Below are 19,888 nucleotides of genomic sequence, written 5' to 3'. Positions count from 1 at the left end.
AGCTCTTTTCAGGCACACCCCCAATGGAGGTGAGCTGCATGTACCATTTCAACCACATACCATACCTCCAGCCATTCTTAAATTTCTGGCAAGACTGGGAATCGAACCCAGGCCACCAAGGATGGCAGCTAATACTGATAACCATTATGCTACAGAGGCGAACAGAGGTTTAAGGTCACACCCCAACACACTGGAGGTTTTTGGCAGTGCAAGGATGCGAAAGGGCTAGGATTGGGAAATTAGAGGGTATGGCCTTAATTAAGGTACAGCCCCAGCGTTTACCAGGTGAGAAAATGAGAAACCAAGGAACACCAATGTGAGGGCTGTCGACGATGAGATTCGAATACACCATTCCCCGAATGCAAGCTCACAGGTATGTGACCCTAACCGTACAACCAACTTCGTTGGTCTTTAGGAAACATGCAAGCAATGGTACCACGACAAGTACTTTAAATGCTGCTACTAATGGTGTGCATCTAGGTAGTGTAGCCACCGGCAACATAGAGGAAAACAGAAATTACCATATGTATATTCCTTATTATATAATTTATATATTTGTATCAACAGTCTAAATTCAGTAGATTCTTCTAATGCATGACAGAGAAGACATGATTGCTATCTAGCGCTGAAAAATTGAACTGATACATAGTACATACATAAAAGTCTCCAGTGTTTTCGATTTATGCCACATGTTGCCTGCAGTGCTTCAACAGCGAACTAGCCTAGGCTTGGTGTCAGTGATCGTCAGTGCCATGGTGGGAGTGTGTCATGCTTAGTTTCATGCATTACTTGCTGTGAGACACATAGGCAAAAGGTGATTTTCTTCCTTCCCCTACACTCACTAAGCATGGCTTCAAAATTGACTAGTGAAGTATCCTTGTATGATTGTGACTGCATTATAGAGGGCCTTTTAAACAGTTCCTTAGGATCATGCACATTTAGTGAGAATAATATTTTTTAGAATGGCAGAACAACACCTTGATTAAAAGACTTGAAGACTAAATAACATGGCAGTTTTGAAAGACATTTTAACGCGTCATGGTATAGAGAATGACCGTGGCTGTGAAAAATTATCAAAACTCTCTAGTTGGTCATATTTACGTTTTTCAAATGAAAAGAAATATGCCTGGTCCAAAGATTGTATCAAGAATCTAGTTCCTGTGTTCTGTGCCCTTGTGATGAAAATTCTAAATGTTATGTTGTATCCATTCTTTCTCTGGCACATTTTAGCAAAACAAGAATAGACTTCTCATTATGCTGTACACTTAAGAATTCAACAGAAAAGTACAATGAAGCTGGAAAAAGAAACAGATTGAAATTGAAGTACAAGGAGACACAACACAACTTCTGCTGGATCTTCAAATACAGTACTTCAGGAAATTTTAATTTTTTCCACAGTTTTGTTATTACTATTCTTATAGTTCTATTATTCTTCATATAATCCTGCACATTGGATATTGTATTTGGAAAAAAAAATCCTATTAAATTATGGTGGAATGCTCAAAAGGAACTTCATCCTCTCCTCTACTTTATCAGTTTTAAACTGGCAACACCCAGGAAATTCCCACACCATAGGCTGCTACAAAAGAAAGATGATGTTCACACACTACGTGGAGCCTAGTACCTGGAACGTAAAGCATGAACAAGGTTTTATTAGGAAATCTTTCCTTGTTTCATTACCTGTAACACAACCCTGCAGTTTGTACCTGCAATTGTGAAACACCTTATATAATGAGTTTTGGGCAGTGTCAGGTGGAAGTATGATTAGTGAAGTGGTTTAAAGACTGAAATTTTACTTAGACAGCTGAAGTATGAATCCCATTCGGTACAAATTTGGGATCTTCATCTCAATAAATATGTTGCACCGGGTAGGGCTTCTAGTTTTAAACCTCTGATCACAACCCAAAATGATCCAGGGTGAATCCAACAGTTCCACTTGTAGTTGAGATACACTAGTGAAAGTTAGATAATGACAAAATCTGATGGTTTGTTACACATCCTACAGCAAATCTTGCGACACTTATCGTTACTGTCTGTCGACACCCACACGCCAAAATCTAACGCAGCAATTTATAGTTGCTTGAAAACGTGTCTAGACAGGTGCTAAGGTTTCACCTCAGGACTTGTCCTGCAAGTTCAGCAACGTACTACTGTATCTCCTGCTCGCAGCTTACCGAGAAGATTGTCGAGGTTTCTGCCTTTTCCACCAGAGGTCTCCATCTTAATGTAGAGCAGCTAATTGAACTTTGTGGATTGTCATGTATCGCTACGCAGTCACCACCACCAGCAACATCCGCACCACTACTGCATCAACAACTTCTGTTGCATCCGCAGCTCTTGACTCTGCCACCATAGCCTACCATGCTGCCATCATGTCCTCCTTCGCAGATCCCAACTACCAGGCAAGATTTCTACCATGAGTTTCATCTCCAACGTGGGACGCCAACAGCCTTCAGTATAAAAGGTCTGCCCCGACCACCCCTCCTGAAGATGCACAGCAAATCCGGCGTTTGGCGGTCAGTCCAATAGATACTCATCAGGCCAATCTTGATCAATCTCCAACTCCCTGGATGGAAACTGCACCCAAACTCCCTCTTCCTCTCACCAGTGAATCATTTCCAGTCTCAGAAGCCCGCCATCATCTGAGCAATTCACGCTCTCTCCAGACCCCACCCACTGGTACCCACGTCTATCTCCTTGAAAATCCAGCTCAGCAATTCCGCTCCCCTCGGAACATCCCTTCCACCCTCCTCCAGTTTAATATGCACCGAGAAGATATAGCAGACCAACAGCCAACCACAAACGGTGTTGTCATCAAGATGAACTGAGACCTTGCCGCCCAAAAACTCATTGCAATCATCGGAGCAGCACTTGGTTCTGCCGCTCCATTCAAGCTTCTCTCGCAATCAGTGCTCAAGACTCCATCCCTACCTCCTAGACATAGCCTTTTCAGTTGTGTGGTATGTGATATAGATCCAGCCATCACCAAGGAGGAAATCATCACTGAATTACACTCCAAAGGTATCCCAACTCGTAAAGCAGCAGGCCCAACTTACAAGGAGGAAATTATCACTGCATTACACTCCAAAGGTATCCCAACTTGCAAAGCCCTCCGAATACAGAATGCAGCAAGCCCAACTTACATGGTGCGAATTCTACTGCCTACCATCACAGATCTCGACAGGGTACTAGCTTCGGGTGTGTCCATCTACCGTCACCTTTACAAAGTTGAATCTTCCTGTGCACCCCGGCCGCAACTTACTCACTACGAGAGACGTTTGACATACAACTCTCACAGCACCAACCAGTGCCATGCTCCGAACCGAAAGTGCAGGCATTGTCTACAAGAACATCCAATCTACAAGTGCCCTAACACTGAGCAACCCCCTGTCTGTAACTCCTGTGGAGAAGCACAACTGACCAATGCCTGCAGATGTAAAGCTCGTCCTGCCCCTCCTCCTGACAATTCCAAACTTGTTGCACCTGTGCGCACAGTCGATTCACAGTCCTAGCTGCTTTCTACACCCCTCACCTACCGTCGAGGATTTAATCTGATTCGTCACCACAGCCCTCAACAATATTCACCTCTACCACCGTCCTCTCGTTCTAACACACCTACAAGCTGCCACAAAACAAACCCTCAATGTCCACTTTCAGACTTCACATTCTGGCCTAAATACCCACTTCCATCTCACCCCCTTAGAAACACTTGTCTGAATCCTGTCATTCATCTTTCGCCCCTACCTCTGGTTTTTCTCTGCAGTGTACAATGGGGGAAGAAAGCCACAAACATCACATCATCGGCAATCTGCAATCACACTTCGCCTTCCAGAAGGATCACCCATGATCTCCTAACTATTCTGTATTACTTACTTCTTTATATCATGTTATGCATTTTTTCTTCTTCCAATCAAAATATATGCATTCTTTATGTAAAAGTGCTCACCATCCAGACCAGCAAAAAAAATATAATAATTCCCTATAAAGCAACCTTAACCAAGATGTCGCTCCCCTCCCATATACACCTCAAATTTCTCAATCCTACTTTACCCACTTTCTTCCTCCCATGCAACCCCCTTAACCCCCCCCCCCCCCCCCAATCTAACACACCTACAAGCTGCTGCAAACCAAACCCTCAATGTCCACCTTCAGGCTTCACATTCTGGCCTAAATGCTCACTTCCATTTCACCCCCTTAGAAACTCTTGTCTGAACCCTGTTGCTCATCCCTTGCCCCTACCACTGGTTTTTCTCTTCAGTGTATGATGGGGGAAGAAAGCCACAAACATCACATCATCGGCAATCTGCAATCACACTTCGCTTTCCAGAAGGATCACCCATGAGCTTCTAACTACTCTGTATTACTTACTTCTTCATATCATGTTATGCATTTTTTCTTCTTCCCTTCAAAATATATGCATTCTTTATGTAAAAGCACTCACCCTCCACCAGCAAAAAAAAAAAAAAAAAATCCTAATAAAGCAACCTTAGCCAAGATGCCGCTCCCCTCACATATACACCTCAAATTTCTCAATCCCACTTTACCCACCTTCTTCCTCCCGTGCAACTCCCTTAACCCCCCCCCCCCTCCATTTCTCCTGGCCAGAGAGAGGGCGTTATATTCTAGGTAGTCCGCCCCTCCCCTTCACGGAGTTGAATGAAAACATTGATAGATAGATGGTTTGTTAAGAATAATTTTTTTTAAAGATCATGTACAACAATTCCAACACCCTTAAATCCACCTAAAATACAGAGGTCGAGTCATAAGTCGTGGCAACTATTTTTCTTCTCGCGAACAGGAGACAACATGGAAAATCTATGATATGCATTTGTAAATGTGAAGTATGTACTTGCGTATGATCCCACTAGATGGTGTATGTAAACAACAGTGTGGGTCTAAGCTTCCTTCCAAGTTCAGTGTGTGAGTGAGAGTGCCACAAAATTGAAGTCAACAAGCAGGAGCAGCGATCATATATTAAAATAGCAGTTCTCCATAGCAGACATGCACGCCAACGCCACACAGTGCTGCGGGAAGCATTAGGTGTGTGACTATGATCTAATCCCCAAAGTCAAGACGCCATTACGTGGACAACGGTTTGCTAACAAAGAGGACATCGAAACAGCATTTCGGAGAGAGGTGTCACACGCACAGTGGAAACCTTGGGCGATTATTTCGAAGGTCTGTAACCAGTGGAGACCTGTCCTTTGTACGTAATCTTGTGTATTTGCTGTCTATACCACAATAAAGCAATGTTTACTAGTTTTTTTAATTTCGTGTGGCTATTTCTAGCTGAGTACAGCCCTTGTAAGGCAGACCCTCCAATGAGGGTGGGCGGCATCTGCCATGTGTAGGTAACTGTGTGTTATTGTGGTGGAGGATAGTGTTATGTGTGGTGTGTGAGTTGCAGGGATGTTGGGGACAGTACAAACACCCAGCCCCCGGGCCACTGGAATTAACCAATTAAGGTTAAAATCCCCGACTCGGCCGGGAATCGAACCCGGGACCCTCTGAACCGAAGGCCACTGTGTTCTGTCACTTTCCTACAAGAATCTCCTGAAGTCAGAATTTGTCTTCAGGCACTATGCGTAAGTACGAGCCCTATATTTCCAAATGCATATCTTAGATTTTCCGTATTATCTCCTGTTTGCAAGAAAAAAAATAGTAGCCATGACTTATGACTCGACCCTCATATAATACTTAACCCTTTCCACTTGAATTATTTGTAAGTCCTGGTTTCCCCCAATTCATATTTATTTCTGTCAGCATTCTTCACTGTCTCTCGCCTCCCTCCAACAACTTTCCTGTCACTACAAACCTTGCAATCCTTAGTTTTGTCTTCAGGATGGGGGTACAGCAGGTGCAGCTTGCCATTCAGCCTCACTTCTTCATCTGTTGAGGAAGGTCTTCCCCTTTTCCTGTTCTGTGTATTCTGTACTTTTCCTACAAATTGTCTTACCAAGTTTTTCCTGAAATTCAGATGGATGATTCCATTGTTACCTTCATTGAAGAGTAGGAAGGCAATCACTATTGTGATCTCCAGAAGCCAGAAGAACATTTTTCTCCACCACTTTACTGACTTACGTGTGAATGGGTATGAGCTAGCATAGTGGTCAGAAAGATCAACGCCACCCCATGCATTGATTATAAGCAAATATGGCAGTAGTTTTCTCTACTAATTTCTCGGCACTTAGACGTCTTATTCTTTGAACAGGCTGAGTGGAATTTTATAGAAAGTCGACAGCATATCAAAGATCCGCTTGTCCTTCCAAACCAAGCGGTAATATCTCCATCTGACAGATGAATCACCATCAGCAGCATCGTATACCTTCACGCCATATGAACGCTGCAGGGAGGTTTGAAACCGAATCCAGGCTTTTTGCATGCATTCCAGTGATTACAAATTATATACCACCACCTGTCCAATCCTGCGGGCCAATAATCTGATGGTGATGACAAATTTTTCCACCAACAGGACTCAAACCGGCTAACCATGGTATCAGACCATATAGACTGATGCCTTAATGACTGTGGCTACTAGTGATGGCCATATCCGCATTTGGGGCAAACGGCATGAGGTGGCCTCCACTGCTTGTATTGTGGGCATCCAATGGATCAGTAGTGGTGGTGGTCTGGGGAACATTCTCCTAGCATCCCCTATGGTCATTTGTCATTGTACCGCACACCTTCTGTGGAAAAGACTGCCGGAACCTGTTAGCCAACAGTCTGCACCTGTATTTCCAGGCAGCCTTTCCCAAACAAAATACCATATTTCAACAGGACAATGCACTGTGTCTGCACTGTGTCTGCACTGTGTCACTGTTCTTGTGTCACTACTGACTGGTAGAAGGAATATGATAATAATGTTTTTGTTTATTATGTTCCACTAACCACTTGTAATGGTTTTCAGAGTTACCTAGGGTCCAGAATTCTTTCCCACAGGAGTTATTTTATGTGACAATAAATCTACCGATACAAGGCTGATGTATTTGGGCATCGTCAAATACCACCGGACTGAGCTAGGATCGAACCTGCCAAGTTGGAGTTAGAAGGCCAGTGCCTCAACTGCCTGAGCTGCTAAGCCCAGCAAAGGAATACGGCAATGAATTCTCCACTCTGACATCACCTATACTCCCCAGACTGTAACTCCAACAAACATGTCTGCGATATGATGGAATGTGCAACTAGGGCTGCTCCTATACCACCACAATGTATGTGTCATCTACATGAGATGCTGCAAGAGGCATGGCTGGGATTGGATGTGAATGACTTGCATCACCGTCACCTTGCGGAATCTGTCCCATGGGTGGACAGCATCTGTTGTGTATGGAAATCTCAGTATGACTGTGGTGGAGGATAGTGTTGTGTGTGGTGAATGAGTTGCAGGAATGTTGGGAACAACACGAACACTCAGCCCCTGAGTCACTGGATCCCTGATCCAACCGGGAATTGAATCCAAGGCCCTCTGAACCGAAGGCAACCACACAGACCATTCAACCTAGGAGCTGAACATGAGAAAGGTTAATAAACATAAAACTAATAATTTGAGGGCATTCATCTTGACGTATGTTGCATGTAAGCTTTGGGAAAGCATTCTTTGTGATTATATTAGACATCTTTGCAAAATTACTTACTGATTTGACAGAAGGCAGTTTAGGTGTAGGAAAACTTATTCCACTCAGCTGAGACAGTATTAAGTACTGTGAGCCTCCCTTTATAATCTTTTTGGACTGGTCTTGTACCATGGGAAATTTGTGTCAATCGGCTTTTCGCCAATATACCTTTTTAAGTTACTGTATGCAGCGCACCATCGTTCTGATTTCGTGTATGGCTGCGCATAACTGCGCATGCGTCCACCTGCTACCAAGGAGACTTGCCTCCACCTCGCTTCCTGACGCGAGAGTTAGTTCGCTTCTGGCAGCCATCATGCACGGGAGTGTGAGTGTGCGTTATGCCATGCAGTGGTGGATTATCTTAAAACACCGTAAATACCTGATTAACGGGGATATACCCCTGTTGGACTAGTTGGAGACCTCCTACCATTTGCTTGGATTATATTTTTGCAACTATATTTCTCCTGGATTCTTGCTAACAAGGTCTTGTTTGCTGGCCTCGTGGCGGCTTCCTTCATCAATAATGGCCAGGTTTGGATTTCTCAAAATTTCTTCACCACCAAAGATATGTACCAGTGTTTGAAACTTCTTAAGGGCCGTCCAGAAGAGGATTTTGGTATTTTCGACGATTTCAGGAAATATGATAATAATAATAATAATAATAACGATTTGAACTTCGTTGTTAAATTGGTACTTATTGGCGTGTGCGGTTATGAAAGTCTGAAAATCAGTTTCGGCAACTAATCACACTAACGTGGATGGTCCACAGTGAACTGAATTGGGATATTTAATTTAGAATTAAAATAAAAGTTTTTTTTGCATCTTAAATTGTAACTTTCCTTGTGAACCAAGGTACAATCTCCAAGATAGCGGGTTTAGCTTTCCTTGGGGTTTCTGTTTGCATTCCTGTGATTTGTTTTCCCCTTTGTTAGGTATGTTTTCTTTCCCCCCTGGGGTTTTCTGTGAATTATTTTCTCTAGCCTGTCTTCCTCCTTGTTTTTTTAGGAGGCATTGCTTTTGTTTGGTTGTTACCTTGGCAACCGTTTGTGTGGGTGATTGTTGTCGGGATTTTGATGTTGTAGTCAGGCGCACGGATCCTGTGTGGATCTTGAATTATATATTTTTGTGTTGTGTGTATCGTTTGCTGTTTTTAAAAGTTCATTAATTAATTTTGGCCACCCTTTAATGTTGTTTTACCTTTTCTTGGTCCGGGTGGTTGTGTAATTTCTATGTAAAATTTCTATTTATCTTGGAAACTGTCCTCGGTGGAAATTGAATGAATTAATTATGGTAATCATGAGAAGCAGCCGCGTTGACCATTAATTTAACTGAAAACCTTGTTAACTGAGTATGGTATTTTTAATTAATTAATTATCCGTGATCGATCACATATTATTTTAACCTTATTCAAGCTAGTATCAATGTAAGGAGGTCGACTTGTTTGCTGTTGTTTTCAAATCACATTTTATTTAACCAAACATTAAGTACGGAGGTCAACCCTTTCTTTTCTTATTTCGTTGTTTTCATAATAATAATAATAATTTATTATTTGTTAAAGAATATCTATTTTTCTTGATTGTTGATTACTAATGTGTTAATTATTTCCAAACTATACCAGGTATTTTCTGATTAATTTTATTATCTTTAACTGTTATTTACATTTCACCCTTTTCAACTTTACGTTGGATTTATTTACTGATTATGATTTTTCCTCTTAAAATAAACCTAGGTTTTCTCTGCTTGAAGATTTAATTTGTTACCTCCAGTTTACTTTTCAATTAAAGTTTTTATGATTCCATTAAAGTGTTGGTTTTCTTTCGCCACGTTCGGTGGAGCACTGTCACCAATTTTCTTGAGTATTTGCTTCCACGGCCTTAAATCGTCTTCCTCCGCTGCTTTTGGTAAGTGTGCTAACTTCATCCTTTGGGTAATTTCTAAGGTTTCATGTTATTTTATTGTGCTCGGACCTTTGTTTGGTTGTTTTACTTGTGCCCTTTGTTCTCCCTCATGTTCGCTTAAACTTCTATTTTGGGGCGGACATGCTAGCAACCTTCTCACCAGGGTCTCTCTCTCTTTTCTCTCTCTCTCGCTCTTTTTCCCTCTCTCTTCTCCTCTCACTCTGGTGGGTAAGGTTATAAACCCATCATCCCTAGGTTGTACTGGGGACCTAGAGGGTGGTGCCGGTTTGACAGCTCAGCTCAGCTTGTAGGAGTCCAGCAAGGTATAGCAGATACTTTCTGATTCAGGTCAAATGTACTGTTTTGTGACTGACCTATCTAAGGCTTTTGATAAGGTAAATCATGGGAGACTACTGACAAAAATGACAGAAGAGTGACTGAATTAGTGGTTATAATTCTACAAAATAGAACTCAGAGAATTGTAATAGATGAAACATTATCTGATCTCGTAATCATTAAGAAGGGATTTCCCATAGGCAGTATTGTTGGACCTTTATGATTTCTTATATATATATATCTTGTAATGGTTATAACATCCGCTATGCCAGCTTGCTGTGGGTGGGGACGTCATTGTATTGGCCCACCCGCTTACGCTTCGACCGCGCCAATCACGAGCAAGACTTGAGTGCTAGACCGGCCCATTCTCGCTTCTGTCCGTGGTAGCGCGGTATGGGTCTATGGAAATTACCAGATGAATAATCTGGAGTCTTCCATCTCATGAGGTTCCTGGACACATCCAGTATCCAGACTGTTCTGGAAGGACTGGCGCAGATATAGCAGTTGGTGTGGTTCAGTCGTGAGCGACTGCCAGTGCTGCAAAGTGTGTGAACTGCCGTGATTGTCGGACAAGCGTGCTACAGTGCAGACCAACGGCAAAGGAGGGAATGTGTAGCCGTGTGACATGGGACCTTGTGTGTGAATGTAAAACTGTGTAGTGTGAGAACAAGTGAGAAACTAAGGGAGAGAGAGAGAGAGAGAGCGCGCGCAAACTGCGCAAGTGTGTGTTAAGAGCGAAAGTTGTGTGTAGTCCTGTGTAGTTTACTGCTTAGATAATAATAAATCATAGAAATAGGATGGTAGCAGGTTCTGTACTCATTTATGTACTTATTTACCCCGCCAATACGTAACAACTGGCATCAGAAGTGGGATGGACAAGTGTGATAAACTAGTGGACAATCTCTTATGTTAAAAGTGGTGCCAGAATCAAGTATCTAGTAGCGTATTTTGTAGTCGGCAGAAATTTCTTTGAGTGAAATGAATTCCAAACAGCTTCAGATTTTTCTAAGTATGTGTAGTGAATTTGAAAATAAAATCTTATCTGGCTAGGACGAACTCATTACTGAATTGAGATCTGAGAGGAGATCTAACCCCAACCAACTAAAAACAGACTTAAATGAACGGAAGAGTGAGCAGTTCAAGGATGAAGACGAAACAGAGGTCAATAATGATGATGTACAGGATGACAACGAACTGGACGCGAAGCTGTCTGAAGAGATGCTCACGGCTGTGGAGTCTGGAGTTCGAGGTTCAGCGGTGGAAGTGTGTGCCCTGCATGCGAACACGATGGCTGTGGAGACAGGAATGTTACTTGCTAGCAGCGATGGCGGCTCCACCATCATGAAGGTGGAAACCCCACGGGAGTAAGGGATTACTTCCAGGAGAACATGCCAGACCCGGTTCGAGACAGATCGAAGTCCAAGAAGAGAGCCGAATATCCGATCCTACCGAGTCCAGCTGCAGGAGAGGACTAAGCTCGCCGATAGAAGGCCACAGGTATTTGACGCCAAGATCAAGCAAATAGGAGACATGATTGTGGGCGAGTTACCCCGAGGTGACAGCAAGCTTGAGGTAGCCGACACCTGTGGTAAGTTGCGCAGTGCTGGGATATGTCCAGGGAGGATGATCAGCGGGAAGCAGAACTACGAGGAGGCTCTGATGATGTCCCAGGAGATGGAGCCAGCGATGGCAATGACGCAGCTAGAGGAACCCCTAGTAGGATACGGAGCACCAACGGAAGACGAAGTGATGACCAACGAACGAGGATGCCACCCGACCAGGACACTCGTTCCAGCACGAAGCTGTGTGCCGGTACGAACATCGAATTCTGCACCCCGGAAGAAGAGGAAATTCAACAGGGCTAAATCTGGTATGAGCAAACCAGTCCCGTACATCACACTGGAGGACTACAAAGGCGTTCAAGTCCTGAAAGTAGACGCGGGTGTGGACAAAAGGAAAACCACCAAAGTTCCAGCTGCCACGTGAGAACTTGTGGATTGTTATCATCGGGAATGAGGAAACCATCGATCGGACCCAGCGGATCCTCCATGGGAAGGTGGTGGCCAACTGAACATACCATCTGGCACTGTATCGTGGAGCAGCTCAGGATGGGCAGCCTTAAGGAGGGGGCAATGTAATCTTTATAACATCCACCATGCCAACTTGCTATGGGTGAGGACGTCACGGTATCGACCCACACTCTTACGCTTCGAACGCGCCAATCACGAGCAAGACTTAAGTGCTAGACCGGGCCCCACTTGCTTCCGTCCGTGGTAGCGTGGCATGGGACTGTGGAAATTACCAGACGATTAATCTGGAGTCTTCCATCTCATGAGCTTCTTGGACACATCCAGCATCTGGACTGTTCTGGAAGGATACAAGTAACTATTCTCATTGTATTGAATAGGTGGTTTTATAAATATTATTATTATAATATTTGTGATATACTTTTCTGGAAGGACCGGCGCAGATATATAAGGGAGGAGTGATTTGCCTCGGTTGCAGTTGGTGTGGTTCAGCCGTGAGCGACTGCCAGTGCTGTGAAATGTCTGAACTGCCGTGATTGTTGGAGTAGTGCGCTACAGTGCAGACCGATGGCGAAGGAGAGAACGTGTAGCCATGTGATGTGGGACCTTGTATGTGAATGTAAAAGTGTGTGCTGTGAGAACAAGTGAGAAACTAAGGGGGAGAGAGAGAGAGCGCGCACGAACTGCGTAAATATGTGTTATAAGCGAAAGTTTTGTGTAGTCCTGTGCAGTTTGTTGCTTAGATAATAAATCTTAGAATAGGATGCTACCAGGTTCTGTACTCATTTATTTACTTATTCACCCCACCAACACGTAACATAAACGTAATATAAATGATACGAGTAAAGAACTGAAATCAGAGATAAAGCCTTTTGTGGATGATGATGTACTACAGCATATAGAGTAAAAAATACAATACAAGATCGTAAGTGACTGCAAAAAGACCTTGACATTGCTGTGAGGTGGACAGCAGGCAATGGTATGATGGTAAACAGGACTAAAATTAGGTTGTGAGTTTCACAAAGAGGGAAATTTCTTTCAGTTTTAAATACTGTATTGATGGGGTGAAAGTTCCCCTTGGGGATCATTGTAAGTACCTAGGTGTTAATACAAGGAAAGATCTTCAATGTGGTAATCACATAAACGGGATTGTAAATAAAGGTTACAGATCTTTAATTTATATATGTAATTTTAAAGGTATATACTTACCAGATAATGTTAAAGGAGTCGAATCATGGCTGAGAAATGATATAATGAATGCAGAAATTTTCTCACGGAACTGGAGTGTGTATGGTAGAGATAGGTTGGTAATGATAGGAGGGGGAGTATTCATTCTGGTGAAAGGAGAATTTGTAAGCTACAAAAAAGCTACAAATGACAAACATGAAAATCTAGGTTTAAGGCTCATTTCTAAAGATAATAGGCAACTTGATATCTTTGGAGTGCACAGATGGGAAAGGGTAGTGCTGATGTTGATAGAGAATTATTTGATAAGATAATCCGCTATGTGGGAAATGGTATGGAAAGGAATGTGATTGTTTTGAGACATCTCAATTTACCAAATGTCAATTGGGAAGGCAATGTGAATGACAGAAAGCATGACCAACTAGTGGCAAATAAATTAAAATGGGAAGGACAGCTGTATGACAAAGTGATGGAACCAACTAGAAGGAAGAATATTCTGGACATTGTGCTGGTAAAACCAGATGAGCTCTATAGAGAAACCAAAGTAATAGATGGTATTAGTGATCACAAAGCTGTTTTTGTCGTAGTTATAAATAAATGTGAGAGAAAGGAAGGTCTTAAATGTATGACTATTAGGCAGTACCATATGGCTGATAAAGCAGGCTTAAGGGAGTTTTTAAAAGGTAACTAAGATCAGTGGAAAATGGTAAATAAAAATGTAAAACACTCTGGAATGAGTTTAAAGCAATTGTTGAGGAATGTGAAAATAGGTTTGTAACTTTAACCCTGACAGTAACACATCTATAAATATCGCTTTAGTTACACCACACGTTTCGAAGACGTGTCACTCAAAGCCTATTATTTAAAGTTACATTAAATTTACCAGATGGAATGAACAAGGAATAGAGGTGGTGGAGGGGATAACTCTTCCCTCCTTAAGAGGAATAGATGGCATTCATTCGCACAACACGTCAGAAAAACGTATGGTGTTACTGTCAGGGTTAAAGGTGGTAAGGAATCTAAAGACCCACTTTACTATAACAGACAAATAAAGAAACTAAGAAGGAGGTACAGATTGGAAATAAATAGTGTTAGAGATGGCTGTGGGAGTAAGAAGAAATTGAAGGAACTTAATAAGAAATTGAATCTAGCAAAGAAGTCAACTAAGGATAACATGATGGCTTTCCAGTCATACAAATTTTTGTGAAAAATGGAATGGTATGTATAGGTTCTTTAAGGCAGAAACAGGTTCCAAGAAGAACATTCCAGGAACCATTAGTGAACAAGGGCAGTGTGTGTGTGAGGATCTTCAAAAGGCTGAATTATTCAGTCAGCAGTATGGAAAGATTGTCGGTTACAAGGGTAATGTCCAGATAGAGGAGGTGTTTAATACTAAAGTAGTATTAAAATTTACCTATTATAATGACATTTACAATAAGATACAAAAGATGAAAATTAGGAAAGCGGTTGTAATTGATAAGATTTCTGGAGATATACTAAAGACAATGGGTTGGAATATAGTACCATATTTGAAGTACTTATTTTATTCTTTGCATGAAAGAGCTATACCAAATGAATGGAGAGTTTCTATAGTAGCCCCTGTGTATAAAGGAAAGGGTGATAGACATAAAGCTGAAAATTAAAGGCCGGTCAGTTTGACATGCATTGTGTGCAAGCTTTGGGAAAGCATTCTTTCTGATTATTTTAGATATTTTTGTAAAAATAATAACTGATTCGATAGAAGGCAGTTCGGGTTTAGGAAAGGTTATTCCACTGAAGCTCAACCTGTAGGATTCCAGCAAAACATAGCAGATAGCTTGGATTCAGGAGGTCAAATGGGCTGTATCGCAATTGAACTGTTGAAGGCATTTGATAGGGTGGATCATTGGTGACTACTGGAAAAATTGAGTGCAACTGGACTAGACAAAAGAGTGATAGAATGGGCTGCTATATTTCTAGAAAATAAATCTCAAAGAATTAGAGTAGGCAAAGGTTTATCTGACCCTGTAATAATTAAGAGGGGAATTCCTCAAGGAAGTATTATTGGACCTTTATTGTTTCTCATATAAATAAATGATATGATTACAGAAGTGGAATCAGAGGTAAGGCTTTTTGCAGATGATGTTATTCTGTATAGAGTAATAAATAAGTTACAAGTAAGTGAGCAACTGCAAAATGACCTCGATAATATTGTGAGATGGACAGCAGACAGTGGTATGATGATAAATGGGGTTAAAAGTCAGATTGTGAGTTTCACAAATAGGAAAAGTCCTCTCAGTTTTATTTACTGCATTGATGGGGGTGAAAGTTCCTTATGGAGATCACTGTAAGTACCTAGGTGTCAATATAAGGAAAAAACTTCATTGGGGTAATTGCATAAATGGATTGTAAATAAAGGGTACAGATCTCTGCATGTGGTGAAGAGGGTGTTTAGGGATTATACTAAGATGTAAAAGGGAGGGCATATAAGTCTCTGGTAAGACCCCAACTAGAGTATGATTCCAGTATAAGGGACCCTCATCAAGATTACTTGATTCAAGAACTGGAAACATTCCAAAGAAAAGCAGCTCAATTTCTTCTGGGTGACTTCTGACAAAAGAGTAGCATTACAAAAATTTTGCATAGTTTGGCTGGGAAGACTTGGGAGAAAGGGGACGAGCTGCTCGACTAAGTGGTATGTTCCCAGCTTTCAGTGGAGAGATGGGGTGAGTGACGTTAGTAGACGAATAAGTTTAAGTGGTGTCTTTAAAAGTAGGAAAGATCATAATATGAAGATAAAGTTGAATTCAAGAGGACAAACTGGGGCATATATTCGATTATAGGAAGGGAAGTTAGGAATTGGAATAACTCACCAGGGGAGATGTTCAATAAATTTCCAATATCTTCAAAATCATTTAAGAAAAGGCTAGGAAAACAACAAATAGGGAATCTGCCACCTGGGAAACTGCCCTAAATGCAGATCAGTGGTGACTGATCTCTTAAAATGATTATAAGGATATTTAGGGGTTGTATAGTAAGGATGTAAAAGAAAAAGCATATTAGTATCTGGTGAGATTATGAGACCCCCACTAGAATTACTGAATTTCAGAACTGGAAAAAGACTAAAGAAAGTTGGCTTGATTTGTTCTGAGTAATTTCCAATATGAGAGTAGCATTACAAAAATGTTTCAAAGTTTGGGCTGGGAAGACATGGGAAAAAGGAGATGAGCTGCTCGACTAAGCAGTATTCAACTTTTATTATAATTTGGGGCCACCTTACTCAATATGTAAAAATTGTTGCGTAGATGTAATTACAACATATATTTCGATCAGTACTAGTTTTGATGCCCCACTGCATCATCATCAGCTGATAGAAGTTTGTAGAAAAATTGACAATCATATAATTTTATCAATGTCAAATTGATCACAATTTAAAACCATATTAACTACATGAAACTGTGTTAAAAATTGTTGCGTAGATGTAATTACAACATATATTTCGATCAGTACTAGTTTTGATGCCCCACTGCATCATCATCAGCTGATAGAAGTTTGTAGAAAAATTGACAATCATATAATTTTATCAATGTCAAATTGATCACAATTTAAAACCATATTAACTACATGAAACTGTGTTAAAAATATACTGTATTTTCTACAAGTCCAAGACTTGTGAGTCTTGTGCCATAAAATGATAAAAACAAATGTAAACCAGTTTGCTCAATTCTATACATATAAAATAAGAGTTTTGTCTGTACATTGCTTAGAAATTGAAAAGAATGATATTTCTGTATCGGTCATGTCCACAGTAACAAGGAAATGCACTTTTTACTTTTCCATAATGTCTGTCTGTCTGTCTGTCTGTCTGTCTGTCTGTCTGTCTGTCTGTCTGTCTGTCTGTCTGTCTGTCTGTACACGCATCACTAGAAAATGGCTTTATTTAATGAAAATCTGTATGCAAAGTCGGGGAATAAGTCGCTACAATCTAGAACATAAATAATTTTATTCACGCTGATTGAAACGGTAGTTTAGGGGAAGGCCTAGAATTTAATTTTCAAATATTTATGTTACTAATGGTCCTGTCTCATTAAAAATTGGTAGGCAAAGTCGAAGAATGAGCCACTACAATCTAGGCTGTAAATCATTTAATGCACGCTGATTGAAATGGTAGTTTAAGGAAAGGCTTAAAATTTAATTCTCTAATATTTATATTGTTAGTGGTCATGTCGATAAATACTACATAACCAAACATATATAGAATTAAATATCCGACCATTTATGTCTTTTAAATTTTTACCGTACTGGCTATGACAACACAGATATTCATGAATTTGTATTTTTGTTGCTAAGTCCATATCAGCACCGAGCCACGACAAAATGGTTTAACAGAATTTAATGAAAATCGGTATATAGAATTGGGAAATAAGAAACTACATTCTAAGCTATAAACAATTTTATACACCCTGGATGAAATTGTAGTTTAGGGGAAGGTGCATAAAATGTTAAATAGCTATGTTATTGGTCCTATCAAAAAGTCTACTACATAAAAAAAGTTATAGAGAATACAATTTCCGGTCATTTATATTTTATTCAGTTTTAATGTATAGACTATGATAAGAGTGGTATTTTAGAGTCAGAAGGAAACTAAATGTGAAGGCCAACAATATCGAAAGCACATAACATTGATCAACAATAACATTACATTGACCATTGTTTGTTGTGATGTTCTTTGTCTCTTATGATGCCTCGCAACTCCGATGAATGGGATTACTGCTGCGTACCGAGTATAATACACTGACTAAATATTGGTGGGAAATAGCCGGGGAGTTAGAAAACTTTCTTCTTTAGCATGCCATTCCTCTGGTTCATGCATTTTATGATACAGATAGTACGTGACACACTGGTTCATCATAGTATTCCAGCTATTCGATCCCTAACCTGAAGCGCTGTTTTGAATGAGCAGTGGGCATACTTAAGGCAGAGGCTCACTTAGTAGAGTAGTAGTAGTAGTAGTAGTAGTAGTAGTAGTAGTAGTAGTATGGCCTGGTCTAGGTTAACAATTAGGGCAATTCCAATTTTTTGCACCACAATTCACTAAATAACTCAAAATTCAACCCTGAAAAGAGCCGTTTCTTAATAAAAGCGTCTTCCTCTTCATTTTTATTAAATTCTACATTCATTTTATTCCAAATTAGCAGTGAAGAGGAGGTTTCTCCTCTGGCTTGGAGGAAAAATTTGCCTCCAAGTCAGATCGTTCTTTCCGCCGCCACTGTAGTGAATTGATACTTTCGAACTCATCGGGTACTCCTAGGAAACAGATTAGTAAAAGGGCGTAGTTTTTGCCCTGGGAGTTGTCACTATTTGACCGCCTCCCTGCCGAAAAGGGACGAAGAGTGTTCAAGGCTCACGGCAGCCTGCGGCTTGGTCATTCCAGCTCTGGAACTTTGGACTGTTAGACCGGCAGCTTAGTCCTGTTCATTAAAAGTGAAAGAATGTGTGGTTTTTCATTTGATCGAGTATTTCATATGAAAGCATTGCTTTTTTGGCGCCATTCCTACTGACGTCATTGTAATGACTTATGTTCATTTCAGTCGGGAAAACCACTAAGACTGTCTTTCTGAGGATGTAAAAAGGCAGGTGGAGAGTGAGTGTCTACCATTATAATGAATGCTCCCCAACCTGATTGTGACTGATGGTATGCAAGCGGGTCTACCATTACAGTGAAAATTCTCTAACTCAGTCTTCATATGAGAAAAGGTGTTTGGTGACTTCCCCGTCGCATTTCTAGGGTAACGTTAAGAGCTATGCAATTTCACACAATCTTGCTCACAACGTGTATCCTACCTAACCTAGAATTCTGTATACAATGTAGAATTCCGTAGCAAAGCACGGGTATATCAGTTAGTATGGTATAAAGTGGATTATAAAGAACAACAAATTAAAAATTGAATAGTCTTGAAGCACTATGTGCTTGATTTATCACACTTCTTAAAACATGATGTAGTATCATAGTAGAAATAATTCAATAAAAACTACAGTGTCCCTTTAATGGAGCAATCCTAATGAGGTGGAAACGAGCAATAAGTCCTTTGAGATGTTATCAAGAACAACGTTCCCAGTTCTACGCGGACCAGTAATTACAAGAATGTAATTAATAAACTATCACGTCACTAAAGAGGCAAGATATGAAATTTTGTCTTGTAACGTAATTGTTTTTACGTGACTCACCTCAAAAGGTCGCTGTCCATGTGAAGCGCAATGAAGCCAGCACGCAGTGTTGTGATAAAAATCAAGTGTGCAAGGTGGGTTGGGATTGAAGAGGGGAAGTAGGGGGAAGTGGGAGGAGCAACTGAGGAATGACAATTTGTTGGAGCTCTGGAGGGCGTGGTCATAAGATAACATCTCAAAGGACTTATTGCTCGTTTCCACCTCATCAGGATTGTTCCATTAAAGGGACACTGAAGTTTTTATTGAATTATTTCTACTACTATACTACGTCAAGTTTTAAGAAGTGCGATAAATTAAGCACATACTGCTTCAAGAATTCTATTTTTACTTTTTTGTTATTCTTTTAAATCCACTTTATATCATAAGTGAGCAAAGCGGTTTGCATATGTTTTTATCAGTTTATGGCATAAGACTCGCAAGTCTTGGACTTGTAGAAAATATGAACTTAGAGACAGTGTATTTTTAACACAGTTCCATGTTGTTAATATGGTTTTAATTTGTGTACAATTTGATGTTGATAAACTTATATGATTGTCAATCTTTCTACAAACTTCTGTCAGCTGATGATGACACAGTGGGGTGTTGAAACTAGTACTGATTAAAATATATCTTGTAATTATATCTA

General features: G+C 40.7%; 1 protein-coding gene across 1 annotated transcript in view; it reads right to left on the bottom strand.

Annotated features, from left to right (window-relative positions):
- Positions 1–19,888, bottom strand: part of LOC136863572 (discoidin domain-containing receptor 2) — a 954,446-nt gene that overhangs the window by 85,510 nt on the left and 849,048 nt on the right. The gene's annotated exons all lie outside the window — the stretch shown is intronic.

Source organism: Anabrus simplex, chromosome 2 (assembly GCF_040414725.1).
Source record: "Anabrus simplex isolate iqAnaSimp1 chromosome 2, ASM4041472v1, whole genome shotgun sequence".
Classification (NCBI taxonomy): domain Eukaryota; kingdom Metazoa; phylum Arthropoda; class Insecta; order Orthoptera; family Tettigoniidae; genus Anabrus; species Anabrus simplex.
Note: the sequence above shows the minus strand (reverse complement) of the source record. Positions and strands in the feature narration are given on the sequence as shown.